General features: G+C 44.9%; 1 long non-coding RNA gene across 1 annotated transcript in view; it reads right to left on the reverse strand.

The window, feature by feature from the left end:
- Positions 1 to 5838, reverse strand: part of LOC135183156 (uncharacterized) — a 207463-nt gene that overhangs the window by 80890 nt on the left and 120735 nt on the right. The gene's annotated exons all lie outside the window — the stretch shown is intronic.

Raw genomic sequence — 5838 nt, forward strand, 5'->3', positions numbered from 1 at the left:
AGGAGGTTTTGGGGTGAGGGATGTGACAGGAGCAAAGGCACACTCCATGTTTTTTCCCTCAAACCGAATACACTGCTGAGGCAATGAACAGAGCAGATGAGCAGTGCCAGACCTCAGTTCATTGCTTTTTTTCAAAGGAAAATGAAGTTTTGGGTTTTTTTTGCCTTTTCCCCCCTTTCTTTTCTAAAAATATGTGAATCAAAAGGGGAAAAGTAATGCACAAAGATGCAGAGCAACTTATTAATTAGCTTGAAGTGCTCTCAATGCTCCTGTATATAGGGAAGGGCTAAAAACATACAGTACTGAGGTGACATTATTGCTGCTGTGGAACATTGCTGTGAAGTGCAGGTCCCTTTTGCCTGGGTAACTCATTTCTGCTATCGTCCCTTTTGGGGTCATACAAAAACAAATGGAAGTTGCACAAAAAGGTTTGGCTCTGAGGCTGGGAATCAGGATGGTGCAGGGTTGAATATTCTTCCACAACATGTCACTTGCAAAAAGTGGACATTTGGTGGATTTTTCCTCCCCTGTCCTATCCCTAGCAAAACTATGCCAAAGTCTTCAATACTTTATGTTTTCCAGTACAGTAGCATTTTGAGGCTTGTTGGTACAAAAGGAAAGTCCTCTCTGAGGTGGTCGCTCTTCTCCCTGGGCTCTAACATGGCAATCATAGTCCCTATTCCAGATAGCAAAGGTAAAATGCTGCAAACTGTGGCATTCACCTGCTGAAGGTCAAAGTCAAAGCCTGCCTGGCTGTAGATTGGCATGCCTTAGTCACACAAGTCTAATGGCTTTTTTCTTTAGCCAATGGAGCAGAACATCATGTGATGTCTATCACCGACTTCCCAGGTACCGGTGCTAAAGCTCATGGCTCTAAAGCAAAGCTTGTGCTCCACTTGTGCTCCTCTGGGTCTGCAAGAAGAAGCTTTAAACACCTTGACCTTGTGCCTCTCATAGAATCATAGAATCAACCAGGTTGGAATAGACCTCCAAGATCATCCAGTCCAACCCAGCACCCAGCCCTATCCACTCAACTAGACCATGGCACTAAGTGCCTCATGAAGTCTTTTCCTGAACACCTCCAGGGACGGTGCCTCCACCACCTCCCTGGGCAGCCCATTCCAATGGGAAATCACTCTCTCTGTGAGTGTGGAGCAAGGAGAACCAGTGACAGCCTAAGCTACAAGTGGTAACTAAACCCACTTTAGCAATCCCAGGAAGGAAATGTGGTGGTGTTTAAAAGCACTGACTGCTCTGCAGGAGCGTACTGCTTGTGGGAAAGGCTCCTCTAGCTATGTCTGTACTTTCTTTCTTTTTTACATTTGATCATGGAATATTTAAAAGAAAAAAAAAGCAGGAAAATAACCTGAAGTATACCTAAGTTGGAGAGCACTGATGAAACAGGAAAGCTGCACTTATCTTACTTAGCAAGTACAGGAATAGGTTAAACTCTCACCCCTAAATAGTTACTGTTGTCAGCTACAAGTTTTAGGGAATTAGTAGCCAGTTGTGTTGATGAGTGATCATAACCTGTATGGCACCAAAAGATACCAAAATGAAGGCAAAATCATTACTAGTTAGGTGAGACCTCATCTTGAATACTGTGTTCAGTTTTGGGCTCCCCAGTTTAAGAGGCACAGGGATCTGCTGGAGAGGGTCCAGCGGAGGGCTACAAGGCGTGGAGGGCATGGTTTATGAGGAGAGGCTGAGGGACCTGGGGCTGTTTAGTCTGGAGAAAAGAAGACTTAGAAGGGATTTGATAAATGTTTATAAGTATCCGAAAGCTGGCTAGGAGGTGGGGGATAGGCTCTTTTCACTTGTTGCCTGTGATAGAACAAGGAGCAATGGGTGTAAGTTGCAGAAAAAGAGGTTCTGCCTCAACACAAAGGGGAACTTCTTTACTGTGAGGGTCACAGAGCACTGAACAGACTCCCCAGGGAGGTTGTGCTGTCTCCTTCTCTGGAGACTTTAAAAGCCTGTCTGGATGTGATCCTCTGTGATCTGTGTTAGGTAGCATTGTCCTGCTCTGTCAGGGGGGAGGGTTGGACTCAATGACCTCTTTGGGTCCCTTCCAACTCCTAACATCTTATGATCCTATGATTTCTGAAACTAGTTAAAGATGATTAAACCATGCAGATATAGTAGCAAGCAGTGAATGGCCACGTCTGGATCCATCACCTAAATGCCAGGAATCTGCTTCTCTGCTGTATGTCCCCTCATTTCGTTGCATGGTAGAGGAAAGAAAAAAGGCTGGTAATTTATGACTCCTATTAATACAGTAGGCTGGATGTGTTGACAATATATCAATAATTATTTCTGGCAAGACCAGAAAAGTATAGTATGGGTCTCTGTAGGATGACTCATTTTACCAGAAGACAGATACGTGTGACCTGAGTTTTATGACAGATGTCAAATATATCGAAATGTGGTGTGAGGAAGATCATCTTATTGGCAAAGTAATGAGAATCCAAGGAAAGATTTAATGTTAGAGCTGAGCCGTGTGGTGCCTCCTTCACTCTGTGGTTTTGATAAGTGATGCTGGGGCAGAAGGGAAGGAGTTACGCTCTGCTTTCTGGGGGGCAAAAGCAGAAGAAATTTGGAGGAGCAATGGCATTAATTAATGCAGCATCTTAACTTTTATGGGGAGATGAAAAAAAAACAAAAACCCAACCAGCTTTTGGAAGGGGAGGGAATTACTGCAGGGGGTTTGATAAATGCGACAGTGCTGGAGAAATGGCCAGCTAACCAGACAGCACGGCCTAAATCTTTCAAGGTGGCTGCTGTCGTGACAACTTAAATGGGTCTTATTTTCAGCAGGTGCTAAGCCTCCCACCTTCTGAAAATCAAGCCCTCGTGTTTCACGCTGGCTTCCAGAGCGCAGAGATCAGCTGCTGCCTCAGGAAGTGTAGGCTCAGAGAGTCTCTTCTCCAGCTAAGCCAATGCAGCAAGGCTTTCTGTGCAGAGTTGGCCTCTTTGCTGCTGGAAAGCAGTTCCCTGTCTCATGCTCACCCATAGCTGCACCTCTGTGATGTCTTTAGAGTGGCCACCAAGGTCGTTAGGTGCCATCAGAGAGTTAGCTGCTAAGGGCTCACTGTCCCAGCTTTCTGCTGGCAAGCCCTCCCTACGCATCCCTTTCTCATGGTTCCTGCCAGTCTCCCAGACAAAGAAGTTCTAACAGGCTTCTCTTTTGGGTAAGAGCTCTGGATCCTGGCCTCACTGTGGGTACAGCGTAGCAGACTGGCACTACTCTCTTCTTCACAGAGAGAGTGATTTGCCATTGGAATGGGCTGCCCAGGGAGGTGGTGGAGTCACCATCCCTGGAGGTGCTCAAGAAAAGCCTGGATGAGCCAGGCTTTGTGCCATGGTCTAGTTGAGTGGATAGGGCTGGGTGCTAGGTTGGACTGGATGATCTTGGAGGTCTCTTCCAAGCTGTTTGATTCTATGATTATACTTTGCTGCTGGAGAGACCACCTCCTCATTACAGAGGAACCCAAAGGATTAATGATTTCACCATTCCTTGCTCCTGATGGAAAGACGGTGTGGAGCTGCCTCCTCAGCAGAAAGGGAGCAAGCACTTTGGAGCAGAGGCAGGGAAAAAACCCACTGTGTAGCTTGATCTTCTTTTTGGTGCTGCAAAATCACTACCACTGCTCCTTGGGGAGGCAGCTGTCTGTTCCCCAAAAGGGCAGGGTTAGACAGGGACCAAGGTGATGGGGAAAACCTGTGTGATGTTGTGCAGGTATTTTTCTGGTGTTTGTTGAAGAAGGCTCCTTTTGGGTGACACAGGTGCCTCAATGTAATAACAAGGTCAAGCCTGAAGAAGAAAAATGAATTATATACTTTGAATAATTGAGCTATATTTTTAGCCCTCAATTTTGTAATCTGTGTCACACACACACATATATATATATATGTGTGTGTGTGTGTGTGTGTGTGTGTCTCATTTCCCTGTTCACCAGAGACCCTTTTGCCATATTCAGGTTTACTACCTAGAGAAGAGGCACATGGGCACTTGGTGAACTAAAGGCACCTCTTGGCTTCTTTCAGCACAAAAAAGAGTTGCAGAGTTTTCCTTGCCTTCTCTTTTTCTCCTTAAGGTCATGCTTATAATTTCACCACAAATAGGACAATTTTCTTTCATTCAGCTCTAATCGTGGCACAGATTTAACTATATTGTGCTAGCAGGCACTGATATATTAATTAAAATATAGTCTAATTATTTACTCCAGTTAGCTCATACAAATCTCAGTAGTGTAATCAGTGGACTCCCTTAAGGATTTTTGCAATATCCAGCATTAGAAATGGTTTCTCTTTTTTGCTCTGCTCAGGAATAGAATTAGTTTGGGGTTTTTAGCTTCCTGGCCAGTAGTTCAGTGGCCACCATGGCCCTGCTCTACGCAGAGGGATTGTGCAGCTACAGTCACACTGATTGGTGTTAATAGATGGATAAACCCTATAAAGAAAGTAACTGTAGGACCTACAGCAATGGGATGAAGCGACTCTTCCCAGCCCTGACTGAGGAAATTCCTGACCCCGTGCTGGTTCCTTTGCAGTACATTTGGTTACACACAGCCAGAACGGTTTCTGAGAAATGGTGCTCTGATGTTCTTCAGCCTGAACAGATGTGGAACAATGTTTACACAGGGAAAATGTTCAGCCTGTTTCGTAAGGAAGGGAAAGGAATGCCTCCTGGCAAAACGGAGGCCGAGCGCTAAGGCGATGGGGATCTGAGACTTTATTAAAGGGACAAGAGAAGCTGGTGGGTGTCTGGAGCTGCAACACAACTTGGGATGCCCAACTTGGCTATACTTTGGGCTTCTTTGCTGTTTGGTGTTTATTTTAAACACAGGTGGTATGAAAGTTGCAGATGGCTTTATTGAAAGGGAGGGGAAAAAAGGTTCAAAGTAAAGAAGTGGAGGAGAGGAAGGATGAGGTGAGACTGAGTAGGACCCGACTTGCAATTTGCAACCCTGGCAATCTCATAAATGCCTTTTCTCCCTCCAATATGCAGCCATCAATCTTCAAATCATGTTTCCAGAGCATGGAAAACCATGGAGTGGGTCAAGATTTCCTAGTTTTTATCTCTTTATTTTTTTGTTTTTAATTTCATTGACAGTCACTACCTTCTCATCTCACTTCCACTTGCATCTTCTTCTGAACAAGATGGTCAAGCAGCATTGAAGAGATGAAATTGTGTCATCTAAGCTGCTAGATGAGACATTAATATGACTCTATGTGGCACTTCATGTATGCACCGCAATTACAAAAGGTGTTCTTTCCCCTACAAAGAGAGGGGCTTCACAGGTACAATTTGGAGTACTAAATACTGAACCCAAGCTGTCTGTTGTCAGCATAAGGAGCATGGATAGCACCTGTGAAACAAGTTCTCCATAGGAACTGTGGCCCTGATTAATGATACACTTCCAAACAAAAAAGATCAAACAGGAATTCACAGAATCACAGAAGGTTAGGGGCTGGAAGGGACCTTGAAAGGTCATCCAGTCCAGCCCCTCTACCAGAGCAGGATCACCTTTTTTTTTTTTTTTTTAATTATTATTTTTTTTACAGTCCAGTTTTCATTTTTTTTAAATCCCATTTCTCTGCCATCTCCCTCCTTTCCTCTCCATCTCCTATTTTCCCCCATCTTCCTCCTTTTCTTTCCATCTCCATCGCTTTCCTCTCCATCTCCCTCCTTTCACCACCACACCTGCCCCTTTCCCACCCCACACAGCATTTCCTCCTTTTCTCCCCCAAACCCATAACACCTGGGCTCTGTTGGAATCTCCTCCCACCCCAGGTGTGATCACTTTGCCTTCCCTGCTTACTCCCCTTTTTTAA

The sequence above is a fragment of the Pogoniulus pusillus genome, chromosome 17 (genome assembly GCF_015220805.1).
Source record: "Pogoniulus pusillus isolate bPogPus1 chromosome 17, bPogPus1.pri, whole genome shotgun sequence".
Lineage (NCBI taxonomy): Eukaryota > Metazoa > Chordata > Aves > Piciformes > Lybiidae > Pogoniulus > Pogoniulus pusillus.